Here is a 24,798-nt window from a genome sequence, read left to right on the forward strand (position 1 = left end):
TCAAAGGTTAGTAAAATCCACAAGCAATTGATTGCTAGTAGTCACTGTTCTAGCCTTTACTGGTCCCCCAACACAGCATAGAAACACTACATTCCGTCCGTCCCCTCTCCTTCATCACTAAGGCTTTGGCTCTGCCTGGCTGCTCTTGGTCCTGGCATCATATGAAGCCCACTTAGCAAGCCTTTAACAATATCTTACCATGACTGGCCCCATCCTCAGAGAGTCAGCTTGGTCTGCAGTGTAGCCCAGATCCTAGCATCTTTCAGTACCCCTTCTAGAAGCATCCAAGTATCCCAGAGCCTTTCCAGGGCTGGGTACACTAGTACGAGAGCCCTGGGGCTGCACTGGGCTATGAGAGAGGTCTCTCCTCATGGACAGCTCTCTCAGTGTCTTCCTGACTCTGTAGCCTGACTGGCGTCAGCCTTGCCCACTAAGCCAGGTCCTCCCAGACAGGCCGACTCAGCCATAAGGTTCAATTCAAAGGCTTTCCCCCCGCCTCTCTTTATTATTTTCAAATGTTCAAGGCCATTAATGTGAGAAAACGTTCTCAGCCCATGGCCTACACATCGGTAAGAGAGGAGAGCTTTTCTCTATGTCCTCACTCTAGGACACAGTTTTATGGCCGCAGCGGCAGCTTGGGACTGTCCCTCCCCTGCACATGCATATGCTGGCACAGCCACTATGGCGGCACACAGTATTCTTTGCCTCCACGGACACTGCTCAATCCAAATTCAAGGCCAGTGACTTTGCTCTGCTGAACTCTTTGTGTGACTGCTCCTTTCCGAGACCAAATGGTAAGAAAATCCAGATGATCTCAGGTAACGCAGGCTTGGGCAGGTACAGGCGCGTGACTCGCCAGCATGGGCCACTTCCTCAGAGGAACCAGCAGAGCTTGCCAGGACCTCAGTGGCTCACCTGCACTTTAGACAGTCCTGTTTCTCATCTGCACATTTGATGCTGCCGTGTGCTGGGAAGCCTCTGAGCTGGCCTGCCTGGCCTCCTGCCGGGAATATTAGGAAGGCCCAAGCTGAAGGCTTGCTTAGAACCTAGAGAGGACTGGTTCGGCTCTTCTAGGGTCCTCCCAGGCCTGAGCTTGAGTAGAAGGGTGCCCCCCCTCTGACAGTGCTGCCCTGGGCAGTGGTCACTCAGGCCAGGAAACCCCACGATGTGACATATCCTGCATGGCTCCTGCTTCAGTGGCCCTCGCACAGGCCCGGTGGTGACCACATTTGCAGTAAGTGCTTTTGTGCTACAGGCGGTCACCGGGCCTTGAACTGCATCTTGAGTAACAAGGCCTGTCAGTTTCCAGCTGGCCCCAGACCTTATGACAAGATAGAATATTCTAGATGGAATTGCCCCAGAGGCTTCTGGGCCAAAGACAGTGTGTGTTATTGCCCCCATGGCTGTGACTGGGAAATGGGGATGACATTGCAAAAAAGCCATCATCACTCTTCTTCTAGTCATTTCCTACTCTAGCCAGAAACCGCAAATGCCCCTTGGAGGGTTGACCTGTGGCTCCCAGAGTTAACAAGGATGGCCACCAGGGTCACAGTCCAGCTCTGAGGCCCAGCTCCCCATCCCAGTCCCTATGTCCATTCCAGCCCAGGACCCAGGGAACTCTGTCATTACAGAGACCCAGCTGGGCCGTGAGCCCCTGTGTAGTCCCCCCATCTTTAGCTAGAATCAGTGGTAGGCATTTATTGTGGGGGGGAACAGGGCCATGTGAGCCCTTTGTGGGTCTTGGAATCTCCTTTTGGCAAGCCCAGCCCTTGTTCCATCAGATGGATTCAAACACATTTCAAGATCAGCAGGGTGGCTCGGCGGGTAAAGGTACCTGCTGCCAAGTCTCACACCTGAAGTTCAAGCCCCAAGACCCACAGGGTGGAAGGAGAAAACTGGAGCCCACACACTGTCCTCTGACCTTTAATATGCATGCTGTGGCATATGCACGCGTGCACATACACATGTACACACACACTATAAATACGTAATACAAAATTAAAATTCATTTCAGGCAATACTGGAACACCCTTTTCCTCAGCTGACCACAAACTTGCCATGCATCTAAGGATAACCTTGAATTCCGGATTATCTTCTGCATGCCCCCAAATGCTGGGATCACAGGCCTGCAACCCCACACCAGCTCTGCACTTTTATAATACAGATGAAGTATGTGGGTTAACCCTAAGGCAGAAAACACTGAATTCAACACGATTTCCATTCAGTTAGGAGTTTTCATTACTTGCCTCTGAGAAAGAAGGGCATGTCCTTACCCTCTGGAGGGCCCAGAGTCCTGCCCCAGCCTGTGCTCACCAAGCTGGCTGTGGACAGGTGGGGTTCCCACAGGGAGAAAGCCCTTCCTTTTGTTCCTATTAGCGTCTTAAGGCATTGACCAGCTAATGGCCTCTCATTTGTGCTTTCAGGATCCTTCCTCCCAGTTTCCTCCTGTACAGGTGGAAAAGAGCTGGCTTCACCTTCAGGGTAGGGTAATATACTTTAGGCAGTCCCTGACAGACCTTGCTTTAAGCCACCAGGAAGTCACAAGGTCCCACAAGTCAGTTCAGGGATTTGCTCTTTTCCTAGAGAGGGGCCCTCTAGGTGTGATTGTGCAATTTTGTCTCTGATATTGCACAAGTCCAAAGCCCTTTTCAGGGGCCCCATAGGAGCCCTCGCCTCCCTGGATAAGGCTCCTGTCTGCTGCTGGCAACCGCAATGAGATAACTCTAGTCCCAGGTGCCCCTCATCCTGCTGGGTACCCCTGAAGTACACCTGTAGCCTTTAGTCTGCTGACCTGGGCTGGACCCAGCAGGTGCCACAGCCTCTGGCACCTACCACTGCTCTGCAGCATTCCTGTGTTGCTCGCCTACTCTCCCAGCTAGCCCAGACAGGTGGCTGCCCTACCTGGAGCTGCTGCATCCTATTAGCAGAAGCAAGGAAAGCAAGCAGCTCGGGCCTCTCCTTCTCCTAGGCTGGGCCTGTTTGCACGCCCTACGAGCATGAGGCATAGCCACCGAGACAGTGCGAGGAGGGGAGCTAATTAAGTTGTAAGCAGCCCAGAGCCCCAGCCGCGTTGGAATAGTGCTCTTTGATCCTAGCATCCCCTCAAGCACTCAGAGAAAGGAGGAAAGGGGAGGAGAGGATTGAGAAGTTGACCATGACTTCCCTGGTGAATTTCCACATAACTCACATACACCGTGTTGGAAGATCAGCCTCCTTGGAGAGAATTTAAAGGTGTGCCCAATTCTGCCCTGTCATCCTAGGAGCTCCAGTGTCCCCCAGGCCAAAGGAAGCTGACTTTCTCTTAGTGCCTCAATACCCTGCCAACAGTGATGGGGAGGCCACCCTGCCCCTGTCCATAGCGCTGCTTTTCTCCCTAGCCAAATTCATTGATGCTGCAATCCAGCGGTACTCCGGGCACTTAGCTCTGTGTTAAAACATTCCAAGCACGAGGCTTTGCCATCAAAGACAGTGAAAAGTGTAATACTCTGATGTCCAATCTGGGCCCTAAATGCTGTACCCTGATCCATGTGCGGGCACACGTGTTTGCGGGTGCATGGCTATGTATAGGTGTGTGCATGTGTCTGTGGAGGTCAGAAGACAACCTCAGCTGTGGTTCGTCATAACCCATCCTGCTTTGTGAGACAGAATCTTTCATTTTTCCCTGCAGCCCACCAATTTGGCTAGGCTGGCTAGCCAGCAAGCTCCAGGGATGCATCTTTTTTTTTTTTTTTTTTTTTTTTTTTTTTTTTTTTTTTTGCCTCTTTAGAGCTGAGTTTATAGGTCCACATTCAACTACTTTTTTTTTTTTTAACACAGGAACTGGACATTGAACGCTTAGGTCCTTGTGCTGGCAAGGCAAGTGCTTGGCTTCCTGAGCTGTCGCCTAGCCCTGCAAACTGAACTCTTTTAAGCCAATTAATCTTAACGTTTAGATCCGACCTTCCAATGGGGCACAGGTTAGGAAGCCCCAATAGCATAGCTGGTCAGTGAGGCAGGTGTGGCTCAGTGGAGCCAGCGCTCCAGCCTGTGCCTTCCACAGCTCAGCTTTTAAACAGCAGCCTAGAAGGAAAACCACCCAGCCTCATACTGCAGAGGCTGAGACCAGGGAATGACGTCATTGGGAAAGGAGTAGAGCTGGAACTCAGCTTCCATAAACATCTTTGGCCATGTTTGTTTGTCTGTTTGTTTGTTTGTTTACTATTAGAAAGCACAGGTTGCATGTATACACTGCACTGCTACAAAGCAAATTATAGGCAGCAAAGCATGTCTCCTGCCTACAAGCCAACGTCTGCTGAGTTCATCCCACACAGTCCTGGGCCTTGCTGACAACGGACCAGGCTCTGGGCAAAGTACGTGCTCTCCCAGAGAGCACACTCTCCAGACAGCCTCATTGCCAAAGAGCGGCCATGCTTTTTTTTTTTTTTTTTTTTTTTTTTTGCTCAGGCATTGAAGAAAACCAGATAATATTAGGCTCAATCCAGCTTAGACAGAGGCTTATTTCTTTTAAAAACAGAGGAGACAGACAAAAATTCCTGCCTGAATCTGTTAGCCCATGGCCTTGTGGCCAAATCCCAGGAATCCTGGCCTGGCTGAGAAGACGAAGGCCTCAGCACTTCTGGACAAGGGGGATCTGAGCCAGAGGCTCCACCTCACATTCCTGGTCCCAGAATGGCAGCATGATGTGTCAGAGGGAACAAGCCCTCCAGAGCATTCTGAGAAGCAAGGGGATCTGGAGACTTCTCTTTTTTCTCTTTTTGTTATTATTACATAGGGTTTTAATAATTCAGTAGTTGGGCTGGGAATACAGACTATAGAGATATGAAGTTGCAAAGTTTGATGCCAGTGCATCTCAAAAAGAGGTGGATGGCGCCTTAGGAATGGCACAAAAGACTGTCTTACGACCCCCACACCTACACACACACACAAACACACAGAGGCATGCACACATGTTAGACTAGACCTGGCATACACTAAGTATCCTGAAAACATTTATTATAAAAATAACTTTTTCAAGCTGGGCGGTGGTGGCGCACATCTTTAATCTCAGCACTTGGGAGGCAGAGGCAAACGGATCCCTGTGAGTTCGAGGCCAGCCTGGTCTACTAAGTGAGTCCAGGACAGCCAAGGCTACACAGAGAAACCCTGTCTCAAAAAACCAAAAAACAAACAAACAAAAACCCCCAACCCTTTTTCTAGTTATAAAAAGGAATCTCACTGGAAACAAATTTTGCAAATACAAGTGAGTAAAGGGACACAGTTGAATTCACCTGCCATTGCAATTTGTGGACATGGTACCTTATTAAAATATGCCTTCCAGAATCTACCCATAAGCTGAGTGTGTCTGTATTGCATATCCTAAATAGATCTTTTTTATTCACAAGGAAGTGGAACTGTGTGTGAAATAGTTTGTACAGTCACGCCTCAGTATTCACTGGCATCTAATTTGCATATGATCTGCATACACCTTCCCATGCCCTATAAATTATCTCTATATTGCTTATAATGACTAATGCAATATAAATGCTAAAGAGATATTACATTGTATTATTTAGAAAATAACAAGAAAATGGTATGTGCATATGTTCAATACAGATGCAAAGGTTCGTGTTTTTTTTTCCAAAATGTATGCATGATGTGTGCATATGTATGTGTGAGGGCTGGCATGTGTGCCACAGTGCTGGTCCTTTTCTTCCACTTTTTTTTACAATGTGTGTGTGTGTGTATGTGTGTGTGTGTGTGTGTGTGTGTGTGTGTGTGACAGTATACATGTGGAGGTCAAAGGACAACTTCTGGAAGTTGGTTCTCTCCGGCCACCATGTGGGTTCCAGGGATCGAACTCAGGTCATCACACTTGGCAGCTAGCAGCTTTACCCACTGAGCCATCTCACCAGCCCAAGGATTCCTCTTTACTGTCCACTGTTATGTATGCCGGGCTTGCTGGCTCAGGGGTTTGCAGGGATTCTCACGTCTCCACATCCTATCCTGCTGTGGTATTGCAGACGGGTGCTCCTGTCCGTGCCTTTATGTGGGCTCTAGGAATTTGAACACACTCAGGCCCTCATGCTTGTGTGGAAAATGTGTGATCAGTGCACAAAGGCCGGAGTGACACGCGGGCAATATTTTCATCTCACAGTAGTTTGTATTAGTAAATATTCATCAATGCGTTCTTCTTGTGGCTGCAGCAGTGTTTCACCATGCTATAGGCAGCTCCTTTCTCAGCAGTGTCCCCCTATATAATTAACTCGTGTAGGTGCAATTTACCCCCCACCCTCAAGAAGGAAGGACAGCTTCCACCCTGAGGTTTCTTCTCTTTCCCTCAAATACCCATGCAGTTGATCCTCACTGTTTGTAGAGTCCATGTTTGCAAATCCATTTACTCCCTATAATTTATTTGCAGCCTTAAAACCATGACACCTTCATAGTCAATAGCACTTAAGTGCAAAGCGATGGGAACTCTGGGCCACCAGCACACACGTAGCTGGCGGATCCTCGCTGAAGTGACACGCAGTCCTCTCGCTGCAGCCGTCACACTGCCTACAGGTTTCCTTTCACGCTCTAACTGGAGATATACTTCTTGCATTTTTCACCAGCGAATCCACAGTTGAGAACGCCTGCCCCCTACCCTGCCCCCGGCCCTGCACTCCTAGAGGGCTTTCTAATGTTCCTGGGTAGAGAAAAGGCTCTGATGTGTCTTACAGTAAAAAGCACGTATATTAGATCAGCTTTGATCAGGCACAAGTTGTAACGCCGCCAGCTTGAGTTCAGCATGCATGAAACGGTGTGTATTAAATATGATGCCTTTCAGCAAAGGTGCAAACCCGTGTATTCATCAGTGGACAGAAGTGTGAGGGCAGAGCTCACAGGAACCTCCGGCCCCATGCTTCTGCCAGGAGCGATGGCCTGCCTTTGCTAATAGCTCTCGGGGTGACTCTACTCAACGTAACTGTTCTGTCACAGGAGGTGTGCCCACAGCTAAGACTGTCCCTGCAAGCTTTCTTTGAGCCCAAATTCTGGTCAGTGAGATGGACAGAGAATGAACCATTTGCTTTCTTTCTCCCTAACTCACCCAAAGCTATACACCATAACCAAGATTCTCCCTGAGCCAGTTAGGGTTCACAGTGCCTCCTGCAGCGACCCGTCTTTACTGGCCAATATCTCAGTATAGGATTGGTCTGTTTCGGGGAGCTTTCCTGGCTCCCTTCGTTTTATTGCTAAGAAAAGTGTTATGGGTTGATAGCGTTTTTCAGAGTAGAACCAACTGAGTAAATAACTACAAACGGCAGCAGACAAAAACCTTGTTGCTTGTATTTGTCCGAGCTCTGAACTTAACAGGTGGACATACTCCCACACCGACACCGCAGACTCGTGTCAGGATCAGTGTCAGATGTGGGCTTAGCTCATTAGATGCTCCCTGCATGACCATGGTCCTAAAATCACCAATAGGCCCCAGGGGAAACCATAGTTACAAAGATCAAGTAGCTAGTGCGTCCAAAGGAAGCATCGTTCACTGAGCTTCTATTTAGACCTAAGAGTCTATTTTCCCTAAAGCAGATAAAGGAAGAAACGCCTTCCTCCAGTGAGGTAGTATCTCACAGCTGGACCACCAAAGGATGTTCGGCAAAGACAGGACACCCTGCCTGCCAGTGTGAAGAACCTGCCAGCTCTAGCCCACAGCTGATGCAGAGTTCCTTAACAATCAGGGTTAACTGCAGTAACTAACACACCCTGAAGCCTCAGGGCCTAAGCGTAACAAAGGCTTATTCTATGCCCACTGTGAGTCGGTCAGGGATGCAGGACAGCACAAAGCTTAAGTTCCATAATCTATATAGTCACTTACCAATAGATGGGAGCTAGCGGCAGCTCCTGTGTCTTAGAGCTGAGTTCTCTGGAATGTATGGCTTCCGTGACTACCACGAGAGGGAAAGAGTGCCTGGATAGCCCACCCCAACCTGGAGTTATGTTTCAACCTGGAAGTTAGCTACATCACTTCCTCTCCCGGCTTGTTGTCAGACCCAGTCAAAATGGCCCCACCCATCTCCCAAGAGGCCGGGGAATACGGGGATATCAAACATGATATTGGTTAGCAAGAAACATCACCTCAAACACATGTCAACATCAATGTGTCTGCAGTGGTGAGTCCTACTGAAAAATATCCCCAGTCTTTGCTGGGGACAACTGAATTTTGATGATTCCATTAGTAAGAAGGCACGGAGGTATACAGACTTCTGTGTGCCTCTCTCTGTCCTAGTAACAAGATAGGTTAGGATCTTCATAAATAGCTGATGGATACAGGCAATCAGTCAAGAGACACCTGGGAATTAAGAGGATGCTCAGTGGTCCAAGCTGAAGTGAGCCTGTTGGTCCACCCATGCAGGGCATGAGAAGGTAGGTGCACAGACTTAAGAACTTTGAACAAGATAAGTGCAAAGCACACATTAGCAGGAAGCACACTTTCATGCGCACTTTGAGTCCTCCACTCGAAACACAATGGAATTCTGTTAAGTGGTTTTGAAGAGATGGGTCAACTGTTTCCCCCCTGGTGAGCTAAGGGGGAGTCATATTCCTCTGCGGTGTACCCCACTGTACAGTGATCTTGCTCAAGTAAATGACCTCACATCTGTCCTCATGCAGGTAACCCTAGTTCAGTTCAGAGGGTCACCCCAAAACAGAAGGATAGAAGACGATAAAGGGGGAGGGAGCTCTGATCAAAGAGCAGCATATATGTGTATAATGAACGTCCTGAAAGAAGGAAGATGCCGCCAGCAATGGACAAGAGTGGATATTTTACAGAGATCTGATGGATGGACTGAATGTTCATTTATACTTTTATTATGCATTCATATGAGTGTGTGTGTGTGTGTGTGTGTGTGTGTGTGTGTGTGTGTGTGTCTTGAAACAGGGTCTTGCTATGTAGGCCAGGCTGCCCTTGAACGTTCCATTCTCCTGCCTCATCCTCCCAGATGGGAGTACAAGCAATGCGTTACTATACCTGGCTTTGATTTATAATTTTAATTAACAGGCTTAATGGCTTAGACACATTACTTCCAGGTTTGTCTTTTTGTTATCACCCATGCTTTGCCCCTATCACTACTGTGCCAGCTCTTTCCTTGTCTCATAACAACCTTTCACTTAGAAACAAGATGTCTCATAATATTTTTAAATTGACAAATATTAGGGTGTGGCTCTGGAGGAAGGGTACATCCCATGATGTGTGGGGGTGGCCAGAGGACAATGATGTGGAGTTCCCTCTGTCGCTTCCATGTCTACTGCAGGCTGGCAGGGATCAAACTCAGACTGTCCGGCTTGCATGGCAGGTGCCTTCACCCACTGAGCCACCTTGCTGCCCCCCCCCCTTGTGACATTTATTACGGATATCTTCCCACCATGACTGCTACCTCAAAGTGTCAGTATTTTCTATAGCCTACGCCCCCCCAAATTCTTTTACTTTTAGACCTATTTCTAAGCCTTTCTGTCTAAGCGTCCTTGCCCAAGGAGTCGAGGCGTACCTGATGGTAAATGTGTGTGGAATTTATTCTGATACATGGAGAAAGCTGGGGATTATCACTAATTTTTCCCACATGGCTGGTCCCTAATCTCCCGCTCTCTGTGGATCTTTACCACGTACTAATTTCTTATCTCCATCATCTCTGTGTCTGAGACGTTTGCTTCTATTGGATCATCTGTTAGTGGTTTCTTTTGGCATCAACGCTTTTCAGTACCTCTTCTTTCTACCCTCCCCCTCCAGCCCCTCCCCCCTGTCCCCACCCACGCCCAGTGATAGAATACTTTAAACATGCTCTCTCAAAATATTCTGGGATGGATCAAGCTACCAGAAATTTCTTAAAAGGAGGATTCTGTGCTCCCACAGGCCTGCTCTGTATATACTTCTTGTTGACCCAAGGCAGGCGGCTTGTCTTACAGTGCCTCCCAGGAACCCTTCCTTTGATTTCTGGCTCCTGCTACTCCTGGCCTGGTGCTTTGCCATGGAGAAGGCAGCAAGAGCAGAGGGAAGGAGGAGACCCAGCCTTGTAAGGCCACCTTGGTCCATAAGTATTTTTGCTGTCACTCTCCTTTTAGAAAGCGGATGCTTTGCTACTGGCCTGAAAGTGTTGGTCTTCATGTAGTCATCTTCACTGTGCCCAGGCAGGGGAATGCCCATAAGTGAGACAAGTAGTTGCTCATTGAAGACCTGTCAGGCTGACTAGGATTGGGCTCCACTCACTGCTGGCACACCATCTGTGGAATGAAGCTTCTGTCATGGGAACCCTCCTAAGCTCCAAGCCAGGCTCCAGGCAGCTCCATCCAGATCCTTCTGGCCTGCCTTTGTTTCCCCTCCAAGCGTGTTTGTCAGAGCTCATCAATAGCATCACATCCAGACACCTGTGTGTTTGCTGGGCCGTCTTGCCTTGTGAGCGGCCCTTTCAAGACAGGCATAAGAGCATCCTCAATGCATGAAGCAGACAAAAAGCAATGTCGGTACGAGACAAGAAGAAAGTTGGGGATCCCTTCCCTCCCTCTGTCCCTCCCTCTCATTAGTTTAATTCTTACTGATCTAAAAAAACACTTGCTCCGTGGGAACCTGAAAAGTTTGCTTTGGAATGCTGTTGTCAAGTGAACAACTCTGCTGAGCTTCTGAGGCAAGGGGGCGTGGCCGCCGATGAGCAGGACTGACCTTACACAAGTAAGAGAAACCGCAAGCTCTTGGGGGGAGAGTGAGCAATCCTAGCATTTCCCACCCCCAGGTCCAGCTCCCTTCCACTCAAGGGTGACTCCGAAGATTTCCTCACCAAAACACATCGCATATTCCTCAGGCACAGAGAACAGTGTGCCCGTCCCAAATAGCCTCCTCTTTTGTTCAAGTAACAACAGTGATGGCTGGACTCTCCGCATTGCATGCGCTTGTCTGTGTGTCTCTGGCACATTTTGGAATAGCTCAGGTAAGACTACAGAGTCTCCTAGGTCCTCATTAGAAATTCTAATTTTACGGCATTAATTGGCATTTTTCAAACGCTAAGAGCTCAGCTTGAAGTCTACAAAAAAAAAAAAAATAGGGGCCCAGATGCTGCAATTTCACCAGCACGCATTTAACACTTTGTAAGCACTTCATTACACTGATAACACTTTAAACAGTAACACTGGCTCTTTCAGAATCCCTCAGCCTTCCATTGTCCCCAGACACCCAGGGAATCCTGCCCGGGCTGAGAACCACAGGAATCCACTTTCATGATGAATCTCTTAATTGTGGGCACCCTGGCCCGTGACCAGCCCACAGAGACCTGCCTGAAGCCTTCACGCCCTGGTGGCCAGAGACCCTGGCACAGGTAAGGCTAGGAAGCAGGCACACCAGGGACATGACAGGGATCCAGACTGAAGGTGCTGGGGGAGTGGGGAAGTGGGGGAGTGGGGAAGTGGGGGAGTGGGGGAGTGGGGGGGGTGGGGGGGTGGGGAAGTGGGGCTGGCCCTGTGCTCTCTGCAAGCCAACTAAACAGTTTCAGCTGGAATCCAGGCTTTGCCTTTCCGAGGAATTAAGGGTGAGTGTTCACCACCAACCTAAGGAGGGCGCTCAGGTTTCATCTGGAACACTGAAGATGCTGGCCCAGCACGGGACCCTCCCATCCCCACCCTCCCCCTGCCATAGTCCTCTGAGACCTGGGACAAAGACACAGAGCAGCAAGAGGCCATGGTGCTCAACTGCCCATCCGGGTCCCTCTGCAGGATAAGCAGTACAGGGGCTGACCTTCGTTTGGTCATTTACATAATACCAGGCTGGGATCAGCAACGCAGGTGTCCCCGGTCCATAAATCCTATGAACAAAGGGCTGGGGAGGGGGGGCGGACATTGCCCTTTCTAGGTGACAGGCAGTGAGGCTGGCATTGTGGAAATCAATGCCACAGACAGTGACTCGCCTGGAGCATTTGGCGAGCGTGCAGCGTGTGCCAGCTTAGGCGTTCTTGGTCTGCAGAAGCTTCTTGGCTCCTTCAAACCTGTGGGCTCCACAGGACATTTTTACCCACCTTCTCCCCGACCCCCACCTCCTCAAAAGACAGACTGATGTCAGCAAGACGGGACTGAATTAGAACTCAAGTTCGTCGGTGGTCATCACATGGCACGCGGCCCTAGGGCAAACCCCAATGTGAGGAAATAAGTGTTGGATACTGAATTCAAATCGCAAAGTGGGGAATCCTGTGGCTTCACCCTAGGGCATCTCTAACCTCCCCCTCTGGAGAGGATGAGTAACAGTGATGGATAACTGACCAGATGCAGATTAACCACCGTGGGGTGCAGTGAGGCCCGAGGCCATGACCCCTGTGGCCACAGAGGTGGAAACTGAACCCTTTTCCACCAAAGCCACAAGTCCAAAGCCTGGTTCCCAGAGATCCAGCTCGCTGGGCAGCGCGAGGGTCTTCGACCGGGAGCACGGCGCCATCTCGTGGTCAGAACGGGAAGTACATTAGGGCCGCGCCTCTTGATCTTCCCAGGGTACATGAGACCAGATAGAGATGAGCCTGGGATTACTGAGGCATCCTGTTGATGCCCCTGTTGAGGCCCCAGTCTGCAGTTCAGGAAGTTGGAGGCCTTGGGTGGCTGCATCAGTCAAGAAAATGGTCCAGTTAGATCGTGTTTAGTAGACAGCTTCTATCAGGCCTGGGTTCTGGAGCTGGATGCTGCTTCTCTACGATGCTGCACCTCAGTTGTCAAGGGTGCCTAGAAACAGCCACTCCTTCAAAGACACATGGTCCCCTGACCCAGAACAAAGGCGGGCTGAGGCACTAGAATGTATTCATTTGTTCAATCAACAAACTGTACAGAGTGCCTGCTGTGTATCAGTCAGGTCGGGAGGTGTGTGCTGAGGACAAAACAGGAGATAATATGCTGTTAGATTCCACCTTGCCAATCTGGAGATGCCCCGAGTTACGCGTATGTTTGCAAAAAAAAAAAAAGCATTTTAGAGGCAGGAGGAATGCAAAGCGCACCCATGTTACGGAGCCCAGTTTTCAAATGTTTTTAAATTGTGAAGTAGTCATATACGTGCTTTTTTAGACTATGAGCTAATGAGATCTGAAGAGTGGGTCTGTTAACTGCAGTCATCTCAAAATAGCGATGAGTCCAGATGATATTTTTGAGATAAGTGCTTCAACTGTAATATGCCATGAAAGTAGCTGTGATTTCTGTTGGAGGAAAAGAAAACATCTCAGGCGCTGCTAATACTCCAGGGCACTCTGCCTAGATTTGTAATTGAATCAACTGCTAAACTGCAGTTAGAGGTGAGTGAAAAATAATGATGTCAGTGCTTCTCTGTGCAAGTTCGCAGAGCCTCTTCCCTGGTCTTCTGTCTAAGAAGCCTGGTGGAGCAGGCATGGTGGCGCAGGCTTGACATCCCAGGCATGAGGGGAAGCCAAGGTAGGAATAGTGCATGTCCAGGCAATCTAGGGACTCTGTCACAAAAGGAAAGTACAAAGGGGCCTTGGGGTGTATTTTAGTGATAGATTGCTGATCTAATGCAGGAGTCCCTGGACTCAATTCCCAGACTGGTAGAGGGGGGGAGGGAGGGGAAGAAGGGAGAAGGGAAGGAGAGGAGGGGAGAGGTAGGGGGAGGAGGAGGAGGAAGCCTTGCTACTGTACTGTCTCTACCTGGTAAATGAGCAGGCGCGCACACAGGGTGGGGGTGGTGCTTCTTTGTGTCTGGACATCTAGTTAGACATCAATTTAGACACTTGACACTGACACCAAAAAGGAGGGCTTGTGTGGCTGAATTTGACTTCGAGAAGTCTCTACAGAGGTACAATATGGCCACCCAGGGGGCCTCCTTCAGCATGCAAATGCTACAAACTTTCTGTAAGTCTGAGTCCTGAATTAAAGGCCCTAGGTTCACACAGTGATCAGTGTCCCCAGTCAGGGAAGCTTGGGTCAGCTTCACTGACATCCCTACTTGGGCCCTTAAAGGCATATGTTACACCTTTACCACCCACATTTTCTACAGCTACTTTTGGGGTAACCCAGTCAAGCCCACGTGCTTTGTACCACTGAGTTCTGCCCCCCCCCCCTGGAGTTTAACCCTGCCAGAAGCCCAGCGCATGTGGGGACCAGGCTCCTTCCAGTCTGAAGTGCCTCTCACTTCCATGCCCTCTGCCAGCTTTTCTGTCACCTGTGGTCTCCACAGCCCCTATGAGTCAGAGGCTGGGGAAGGATCCTTCTTGTCTCCTCCCCAAAGTTCCAGGCCAGCCATAGTGCTGTACCACCTTACCGCAGGCCGTTCTGGGGTGGTTGTTGAGAGCAGGGAGCAGTGAGAGGCAGCCTTTGTAGCTGGGTAAGAACCGGTGTGACAGGCTTGCAGGATGATGTCAGGGCTGGCACAGGCAAAGAACAACTCTGTTGACAAGAAGATTAATTAGACAAACCGCCGTGCCACTCAGCCTCTGCCGCCATCTCCTCCTCAGAGGTCAGCTACTCAGGCCCCTGCTAGAGGTTCTTTTTTTTTTTTTTCTTTCTTTCTTCTTTCTTTCTTTCTGCTTTTTAAAAAGAAAACTTAATCTCCTAACAAGACAGCCCCCAAACAATTCATGGCCTGCCAGCAGAGCAAGTACACACAAGCATGCTCTGAGGAGGTTCCAGGAACCCACAGGGGCCTCCCTTCTACCTGTCCAGACAGATGCTTGCTCCAGGAAGCACGCTGCTGCTCTCCAGGCTGGTCCTTTCTCATCGGAGAGGCTGCTGTAGGTGGGAGACATGTCTGACTTTCCTGGGGGCTTCTCTTTTCATAGACAGGGGTGGGCAGTCCACCATGCCAGGTCTACGAGCTTCAAGGCTTCCTCACAACTGACCCCTTCCTCTCAAATACTCTCTTCCTCCAACAGGTGCCTGCCCCGTTGCCCCATGATGGGAAGAGAAAAATCAACCACCTTGTGGTGAGAGAGGCCTCTCTTATTATTCCACGTGCATTTCTTGTGCATGCTACATCCTTAGCAGCCTTGAGGATACACAGGGATCTCAGCACCACAGGCTGTATGTAGCTTTACAGCTGCTATGAGAGAGGAGCGCTGGGGGGGAGGGGGGGCTGACAGGAGTACATTAAAAGCACAATGAAGCACGTGCGTGTTTATAGGAAAAGATCCAAGGAGGGATTGTGGTAGAGGGAACCTGGAGGTGGCAGCCATTTTGGGAAAACATGACTCCAGAGAAGAAGTGAAAGTGGAGTTGAGGCCTGAGGAGGGATTCTGAGAAGCCGCCTGGGAGAGCTGCCTCAGAGCCACAGGGATGGGAACGGAACGGTGCCAAGGGAGAAAGCGCTTTGTAAATATCTGTCTATTGCAAGAGTAAAAGATTGTTTCTAAATTGTGTTTCTTGCACATAGCCTAACAATGGAAGGTGCACATGGGAGTGGGGGTTGCTAAATTGTAGATTCCTGTCCCCATTGATTCGAAAGGGTGGCATTGGGCCCAGAAAATGCCATTTGAGCAGATTTCCTATGCCGTACCTCCCCCTTCCCCCCACCCCCACCCCAACACACTTTATAATGAGTTCTCTCTCATGCCTCATCTCCGAGCAGACCACTGGGCCCCAGACTGCTGCTGTCTGACTGGAGGGAGGCCAAAGTCACAGCCGCCACGTAGGTGATGAGAGTCTCTTCCCCACCTGTACCCTTTCTAGACACCTGCCAAGGCCCAGGGCATGACTGTCCCTGAACACTCTATGTGCCCTGGGTGTGAGAATTGGAGCCTCGGCCTGAAGTAATCGGGGGCTACATACTCCTGTGTTCCAGGTCGCAGGTGTGAGGCCCAGCTGCATGGCAGCACACCTGAGCGAGGCAGAGTCCCTGTGGCCGGGAGGATCCTGCAAGGGTCACAGCTATCAGTGCCCAGTCAGTCGATCCTAGGACTGGTGGAGTCAGCAGAGCTACACAGGGTGGTAGGTAGGGACTGTGCTGTTTCCCCGGGGGCCTTGCCTGTCTGTGGGAGATGTGCAGACCAGAATGCGTCCTTGAACTTGGAGCTTGCATGAGCACTTATATAACCTCAGGACTGTGTACCTCTCCCTGACTCCCTCCAATGACCTGCAGGTGACAGTCAGCCTAGTGTAAGCCTGACCATGGCGGCAGGCTGGAGGCTGCATCCTGCTGACAAATGAGGGAGCAGCTTACGGAAGCAAGAGGAAGGTTTGTTTCCGACTCACAGTTTGAGGGGATACAGTCCTTCACCACGGGCAAGATGTAGAGGAGAGAGAGAGGAGGGTGCTGTGTTGTCATGGCGAAGAAATGGAGAGGAGCATGCCGGTGCTCAGCTTGCCTTCTCTCTGTGACCTTGTCTGAGATGTCAGTCTATGGGATGGTGCCACCCGCTCTCAAAATGGATCTTCCCGTCTCTGCTAAAACCCTCCTGAGACCCACCCAAGGGCTGTGGCTCCCAAGTGATTTCAAATCCAGTTAACAATGAGGAATAGCCAGCACGGGGGTGTGTGCAGAAGTTGGGTAGTAGAGCCTGATGGACACATGCGCACACGCATACACGCACTCAATTACATGTGGACCCACGCATGCACATGCAAGCATGAGCACACTCACACACCCGAGGTCACATCCTTGTGCCTCAGGGGACTGTAATGTATAGATTCCAGTGCCATTGAGACCAGCAGTGTGGGGCTGCAGGTGGCATATAGGAAGCTGTATGCTTCACCCTCGTGACTACAGATTCGGGTATGGAGACCCTGACTCTGGGAGAGATGCAGAGATCCCATGATCAGGGACTCCAGGGTGTGAAGACGGATGGGCTGTCAAGGCATGGCTGGGGACCACCTATCAAATGGATCTGTAAAGGGTTCTTTTCCCAGCTGCCCATGGAGAGGAATCGGAATTCCCAACCCACGTGGGAGCTCCCTGCTGCCCTTCATATATCCCGAAGTCTGCCCGTGCCCCCCTAAGTTCCTACAAAAGGAAGCCCTGCCCCTAGGTGCTGGCCCACTTCGCTCTTATGACAGGAAGTGAACTTAGAAAGGGGAGCATAAGGAGTTCTGTGCCCTGTCCTGAGCCTGCCACCAGCCTGTGACACACAGGCCATGCCTTCCTTCCCCAGGCCTTTGTTGCCATGTAGGTAGAGGGGCTACAGAATTGACTTAAAACTAACTCAGGGGAGGACGATCCATGGAAGGCTTCTCTAGTCACAAAAGAAAGCAAGTGGAGATGGGGAATGTCTTGCTCCTTTTGCTAAGGGCTCTGGAGTGCTGAGCCAGCCAGCAGGGGTTCCAAGAAGAGAGATTTAGTGGAGCTGAGCTCTCTTTCTGGGAAGCCAGGAGTGACTTAACTCCATGTTCCGATCTCTGCTGCCCTCTGCTGGCCACGGCTGGCTGGGACACGAGGGCACAAGCGCCATGATTCTCAGACAGAGCCACAGCCTGGAGAGATGGGTAACCTGATGTTCAGAATGACAGGAGCTTCCCCCAGGCCACACAGAATCAACCCCAAGCCTGCCTCCCCGTCAGCTAACGCAGTTACCTCTGTACCAGCAGCAACATTTCACTCAGGAACTTGATAGATGTGCCCCTCACCAGGATGCTAGCCCAGGGGAAGATGACTGTGATGTATGGGGCAGTTTTTCTCGGTGCTCTGACATGTAGGAGGGCATGAGCAGTCAGCTGGTTATAGCCAGCATGAGGACTACCCAGTGCCCATCCTTTCCAGATGAGATGCAGCCGTGCGAGGGCACTGTGCAGTGGCTGAGGACTTGGAAGCAGGCTCTTACAACCAGAGATCGGATGATGAACTGAGAGACTTTATACAGGTCTCCAGAGACAGCTCAGGCAGCAAAGTGTCTTCTGTACCAACATGAGGACCCCAAGCTCCATATGCAGACCACACTTAGGGAGGAGGGGAAGAGGGGGAGGCAGTAGTGATGGTGATCGAAATACTAGTTAGGGGCAGGAAGATGCTTCTAGTGCCTGGATAGGGCAGGCTATTGGTTGAGCCATTAACTAGACAGTACACATGGATAAGCAAGTGTTAGGGTGTCTATTGCTGTGAAGAGACACCACGACAACGGCAGCTCTTATAAAGGAAAGCATTTAATTAGGGTCTGGCTTACAGTTCAGAGGTTCGGTCCATTACTGTCATGGCAGGAAAAGAGGTGGTGGCGTGCAGGCAGACACAGTGCTGGAGGGGGAGCCAAGAGTAATACATCTTGATCCATTGGCAGCAGGAAAAGACTGAAATACACACGGCCTGGCTTCAGTGTCTGAGGTCTGCCCTTGATGACACACTTCCTCCAACAAGGCCACACCTCTCAATAATGCTACTCTCCATGGGCTTTTGGCACCATTTTCATTCAAAGCAAGGAAGGAAAGGGAAGGAAGATCAGGGACTGGATGCTAGTGTCCATTTCATTTCTGTCTCTTTGGGCTGTTCTATGCCCTTAAGTGTACTCCGAGGTCTACAAGATCCCTGGAAGAGACTTTTCTTAATAATAATATGGCCACTTTAAGAAGGCAGTGGTGATATTCTTTTTCTCCCCAAGACAGGATTTCTCTGTGTAGTCTTGGCTATCCAGGACTCATTCTGTAGACCAGGCTGGCCTTGAACTCAGACATCCATCTGCCTCTGTTTCCTGAGTGCTGGGATTAAAGGCCTGCACCAGCACTCCCAACAGTGGTGATATTATTAAACTTTATTTTTGTGTTTCTGTCACTGTGAAAAATAATTCCTGACAATCAGGTAAAGGAAGTGTTTGTTCTGGCTCATAGTTCTGAGGTTTCAGCCCAAGGTTGGCTGGATCCATTGCTTAAGGCAGGAGGTGAGGCAGAATATCGTGGCAGCAGGTGAGTGTGGCAGGGGCTGCTCACCTTACGGTACTCAGGGAACAGAGAGAGAGAGAGAGAGAGAGAGAGAGAGAGAGAGAGAGAGAGAGAGAGAGAGAGAGAGCACCATCCAAGCAACTTCTTTCTTCTTTCCCCTTTATTTCTTCTGATCCCCTGCCTGCAGGATGGTGCTACCTACACACATTCAGGGCTTGTCAACAGACACACCCAGAAATATTTTTCACTAACCCCCAAGTGTCTCAATCCAGTCACACTGATGTGAGAATTAACCATCAGAGGCTTTCTGTACACTTGTGAACTACCAAGGACCAGGACGACATCCTCTTGGGACTTGGACACTTGGACCCTTAGAGCAGAAGGAAAGAAGACAAGGGTTTCTATGTGGGTAGAGCATAACCCAAAGGGATCGAGGAGACAGTGTGTGGACACTGGGTTGGCCAGAGCGATCTAGGGCCCTGAACGGGAGCAGTGGGACAGGGCTGTGGCTCTTTCTGCCTAGCAGACTAGCTGTGTAAGGATTGACACCAACAACAAGGATCAATGACCCGCCCCCATTTTTTTATCCCACTCAGTGGCCCAGGGTGACCTGGAACTCACTCTATATATCCTAGGATGGCTTCAAACTCACAATAATCCTCCAGCCTCAGCTTCCTAAGACAGGAGTTGTAGATAGAAGCCACCACACGGGGACTTCAAAGTATCCTGCATACACGAGATGATATAGTAAGCACCCAGGTCATGTGCAAGCTCCATGTTCTAGAATAAACCTAGCCCCAGGGCTCAGCTCTGGGGACACACAAAGGGAAAGGATTAGGGAGGGAGCTTGCCCTGAGGCTGAGGACTCCAGGGTTACTTGAATCACCTGGGGCCAGTGCTTTCTAGAACAGCAGAGCACACGTTTAAGCACTCACAGAGATGCACAGACACACAAGAACAACCAGAAAGCCCTGCTTTACTGGCTGTGTGAACGCACTAGCACCAACCAGCAGCTCATGGGATCTAGAATGCCTAGGAAAATGTCTGGATGTGTCCATGAGGAAGTTTCTAGACAGGCCTAGTTAGGGCGGAAAGACTCCCCTACTAACTGTGAGGCTGGGGTCCTGAGCTGAATGGAAAGACAGCAAGCTGAACGTCAGCATTTGGCTTTCTGCCTCTTGACTGTAGATGCAATGTGACAGGCTGCCTCAATTTCCCACCGAGGTAGAAAGTACCCTCAAAATGTCCCTCCAGAACCAGGCCAGCTGGCCTGCCTCCCTCCCTTCTTCCTTCTGTTGCTTTGCTTAGGTATTCTGAAACAACAGCAACAATGACAAACTGCTCATAGAACTTTGCTTTTCTTTCTATGAAAAAAAAAATGCAGAGAAACATTTCAAGTTGGGATGTGTCCAATAGAGCCAGCAAGGGGCAGTAGGAGGACTTCTGGTGCCAGAAATCATGTCCTCTCTCTTGTCCCTGAGATGGGTCCAAAGTGTGAGTCAGGATGTCTATGGAGATCTTGCAAGAAAGATGCTCTTCTCTTAGCCACCGTGGCCTTTGACTACTGAGGCAGCCACCAAGGCCACAGCTGCCCTTAGTCACCATCGTACTGATGGGAAGAAAGGGAAGCAACTAAAAAACAAACAAAAAGTGCAATATGGCTGCATATGAAAATAATTTGGGGCCAGGCAGTGGTGGCACACACCTTTAGTCCCAGCACTCGGGAGGCAGAGGCAGCTGGATCTCTGTGAGTTTGAGGTCAGCCTGGAACTACAAAAAGGGATCAAGGAAAAACAAGGCTACATTAATGTGGGGAAGCTATATAGATCCCAGAAGTCTAAGCTGTAGCCCTCATGACTTCAGCTGAACAGATAGTTCAGGTGGCAGGGAGCGGAAGCCTATGTGTGCCCAGGATGTCCAGCAACAGCAGGATGCTGAGCATTAGCACACTTTACTTCTGGGAGTACGCTAGCATAGGGATGCAAGATGAAGCCTCATGCCTATGCGTTCTGACTTTTATGATCACAGAAGACACAAACTGTCCACACAAGGCTGATCTTGGCTCCGAAGTGTGTTTTGTTTGGCTTGCACTAGATTCTTTTTAGTCAAGCCAATATTTAAAAATCTGATACAGCACATCATTCTTTGAACTTTCAGGCCCCTCTGAGAGATCAAAAGATCTGACACTCGGGGTCTCCCATTTTCCTGTGCTGTCAGCTGGAGCAGAGTGGCTGTTGCTGACCTTCCTTCCAGAGCCCAGAGTCCTGGACTCACACAAGGAGGGCAAAGGTACAACACCTTTGCCATGTCCTGCGCACAGGGCTGCTCTCCCCTGCAAGTCCTCGACTTTCTCATTACCTCTTGAGCTTTTGGATCATAGTTGTCCATAAAAGGATGAGTTTGGGCCCATTGAAACCTTGTGTGCACCATAATCAGGCAACAGAAATTGAGTTCACAGCTCTGTGTGATACTACGGGCATGAACCACAGGCTTCAAAGAGACTGATTCCAAGACACAGAAGCCCTGTGTGTCACAGTCAGGACATAGTTGGTATTTGTACAAAACTCCTATGCCATCCCACAGATTTTCTTCTCCCTACCCTCTCTCTCTCCTTCCCTCCCTCCCTCCCTCCCTCTCTCATGTGTGGAGGACAGAGGCAATGGGTACATGTATACATATGTTGCATGCATGTGGAGGCCAGAGGTGGATGTTAAGTCTCTTCTTCAGTCAGTTCTCACTGTATTTTTCTTTTTGGACAGAACTTGGAGCTTAGCCATTCAGCTGGGCTGGCTGGCCACCATGCTGGAGATCCTTCTGTCTCCACCTCTCTAGCACTGAGATTACAGGTGCACACTGCTGCACCTGTGTTTGTTTTGAAATGTAGATTCCAGTGACCTAAGCTTGGGTCCTCATGGTGCCCCACAAGCACTTTACACTGAGCCATTTCTGGATCCCACCCCTGCAGACTTTTAAATCATCTCTACAGTCCTTACAACACCACCTTCGCTGTGAATGCTGTGCAAACATCCACAGCCTGTGCCCTAGAGAACAGGACCCTGGACAAAAAAAAAAAAAAAAAAAAAAAAAAAAAAAAAAAAAAAAACCACACACACACACACACACACACACACACACAAAACAAAAACAAAACAAAACAAAACAAAACAAACCTGCCCATGCTCAATGCAGGCTCAACAGTCATGGGCCGGACTAATCGCGGCATGATAAGCAACAGCATGCTACTGTTGTCAAGGACTTCCCCTCTCTAGTCAGGACCACTGCAGTCTCAATCAGCAGATGTGCGAGCTGACACGTGCTCCTTCTATCCCAGGAGACAGCCAAGCCACCCCAGCCACCCCGCTAACAATACACTGATACTGTATGTTTTTCATTTCCACAGCTACTATAATCATTAAATGCATCTAGAGAAGAAACCAACTGTTGACTTCAACCATGTTGTCTGTCTCGAGGTGCCCTGTTCAGATGCTGCGTCTTACTCTGCTCAGTAGAGAAGCGTGAAAACCTCTGGTGTGACTGTAGAGGCCTTGCCATCTTCCCTCAAGGAGGAGGAGGATGCTCATTCGGCAGTGGGCCAGTGGTGCCCTCAGGGCCTCTGTTATCTTCACTCTCGCAGCAGGGAGTGGCCAAATGGCTTTTATTGGCTTTGAAAGTGGTGAGTGAGAGGCTGAGCGTTGAAGTGGACCCTTCAGAAGGCGGCAGAGAGCTAGCAGGGCTAAGAAGCTACTTTGCAAATACGAGTGTGGACCAGTTACGTCCTGTTGCAGTAAACACCATGACTGAGGAGACTTAAGGAAGAAGCTGTTTATTTGGGCTTATAGTCCAGAGGGGGGAGAGTCCACCATGGCAGGGGGTCATAGCGGGCATGGCAGAAGGAGCAGAAAACTGAGAGTTCAGATCTTCAAATGCAAGCACAAAACGAACTGGAAATGGTACAAGTCTTTACAATCTCGCAGCTAGGCACTCAGGCACTGAGTGATATGGCGAGTTTAAATGGGTATTGGCAGCACAGCAGATGTCCAGCTGAGAAAAAAATACAATACATGGAAATAATGGTGCACAAACCAAAAGAGGGGTACACAGTAGGCTACTCTAAGGGGCTTTCTGCTCTCTAGAAAATGGCCACAGTACTAAATTACATCAGAGTCTAACAAGCCAAGGACGAATAGTGTAACCACACAGACTATGGGTAGATAGGTAGAAAGGGACACCAGAAACACCAGCACAGTAAGGAGGGAATTGGGAGGAAGCAAAGAATGAGTTATGGGTTCAAACTGACCCACACATGCCTGCAAATGGCCTGAAACGGCCGTGGCTGGAAGTTGAAGACACACCCCTTCCAGGAAGAAAGAGAGGGGCAACACTAACAGCACAAGCACAGGGAGAGGGCATATTCCCCTCATGCTAATTAGTGGAGCAGAAGCAGTGAGCATGGCATCTCTTTCTCTGGACCAGCCTCAGGCTCTAGCTGGCCATGGTCTGGGCCTGTCCTGCTCTCTGGCTCATGGAGTCAAGATCAGGTGACTGGGGCAAGGAGTGATGGAGGGCTTGGAGCCCACAGACTGGTCCTTTACTATGGTGTTGGGGCAGCGGTGGGCTCCTGGTCTAGAAGCAGGGGTTAGAGGTGTGAAGTGTTGAGCGTACAGACACCAGCTTCTGTGTGCTGGACAGTAAGAGCAAAATGTGACCACTGACTGCTTCCTCAGAACCGCAGGTGTTTCTGGATGAACCCATCATGAGGGCGGGGCATCTAACAGCATCCAAGAGTGGAGTGGTCCGGCCCTGGATTCTAGAAGCCTTTTATGCCAACTCAAAAGTGAACTTGTAGGGCTGGAGAGATGGCTCAGTGGTTAAAAGCAATTGCTGTTCCTCCAGAGGACCTCCGTTGGATTCCCAGTGGTGGTACAAAGCCTTTGACTTAGTGAGTTTGAAGCCAACCAGGGACACACGAGACCCTGCCTCAAAAACCAAACCAAACCAAACAAACAAACCACTGAGCTTGCTGCTGGGTGAGAAAGCTGCATTGTTCCAATGGGTATTAGGTAGACAGAAAGTGAAGGTGGTTTCCATGACATTCAGGAGAAAAGGAAGAAAAAAAGGCATTTTTACTGAGGCAGTTCAGAAAATTACAAGACAGAAACAGGAAGTATGTAGAGGGGGAAACCCAAAAACTAAAAAACAAACAAACAAAACCCAAAAAAACCAAAAAACCCAAAAAACAGAAAAACCCAAAAACCCACCTCCGCCACCACCAACAAAACCCCCACTCAATAGACCAAGAATCTCAGACTGTGGAATACCATGTGCTTTCTTTGGGGGAAGCACCTGAATTTGTATTCTAAAGGCACTGAGAGGTTCCACTGCAAAGAAGCTTACAGAGCTCTACTTTGGCATTTCCTACATTTAGTTGGCCATGACACATGTAAAATGTTTGCTAATGCCTCACTGGGTGTCATGATCCCAGGGAACATAGACTGGGATACACACACTGGCAAAAGGTGTTCTTGGATCCAGAAGTTTGGAAAGCTTAAACCCGGAGGCTGGATTTTTCCCAGCCACTGTTATGGCTCCAGAGGTTTTGACAAACTGGACCCTGGGGTGTGAGTTTGGAACAGTCGGTTTCCGTGCTTCTCTGGTCAGCAGCAGGCAAGAGGAGAAATGCTGCCAGAACACAACGGAGCTGTTACAAATGGCAGTAGGCAAGGAAGGTGGAGAGCCTGGGGCAAAACCTGCCTTATCCAGAGGCCTACCAGGAAGCGATAGTTTTTCTTTTTAAAAAAGTGTAGGCTGGAACTTGGCGTACATAGAGAGTTCCAGGCCAGCCAGCCAGGGCCCTGTTTGAAGACTCTGCCAGAAAAACAAAACAAAGCAAAACAAAACAAAACAAAACACAAAAAGACAAAGTTCTAGCTCAGCGGTAAAGGGTTTGTCTCACACATAGGAAGCCCTGCATTCAAACCCCAGCACAATAAAGATGGCCACTGAGTGGCTTCCTCAGTTCTT

General features: G+C 49.7%; 2 long non-coding RNA genes across 2 annotated transcripts; one reads left to right on the forward strand and one right to left on the reverse strand.

The window, feature by feature from the left end:
- Window positions 1–11,468: 11,468 nt before the first annotated feature.
- LOC311592392 lies at window positions 11,469–15,418 on the reverse strand. Its single transcript, XR_014777401.1, has 3 exons — window positions 14,901–15,418; window positions 14,246–14,370; window positions 11,469–13,169 (listed from the first exon to the last, which is right to left on the reverse strand). It is a non-coding gene; the product is annotated as an uncharacterized lncRNA (long non-coding RNA).
- LOC311592391 lies at window positions 14,479–24,768 on the forward strand. Its single transcript, XR_014777400.1, has 4 exons — window positions 14,479–14,718; window positions 14,856–14,906; window positions 15,548–15,607; window positions 22,178–24,768. It is a non-coding gene; the product is annotated as an uncharacterized lncRNA (long non-coding RNA).
- Window positions 24,769–24,798: the final 30 nt, after the last annotated feature.

This window comes from Acomys minous, assembly GCF_964271855.1.
Source record: "Acomys minous genome assembly, chromosome: 2".
NCBI lineage: Eukaryota > Metazoa > Chordata > Mammalia > Rodentia > Muridae > Acomys > Acomys minous.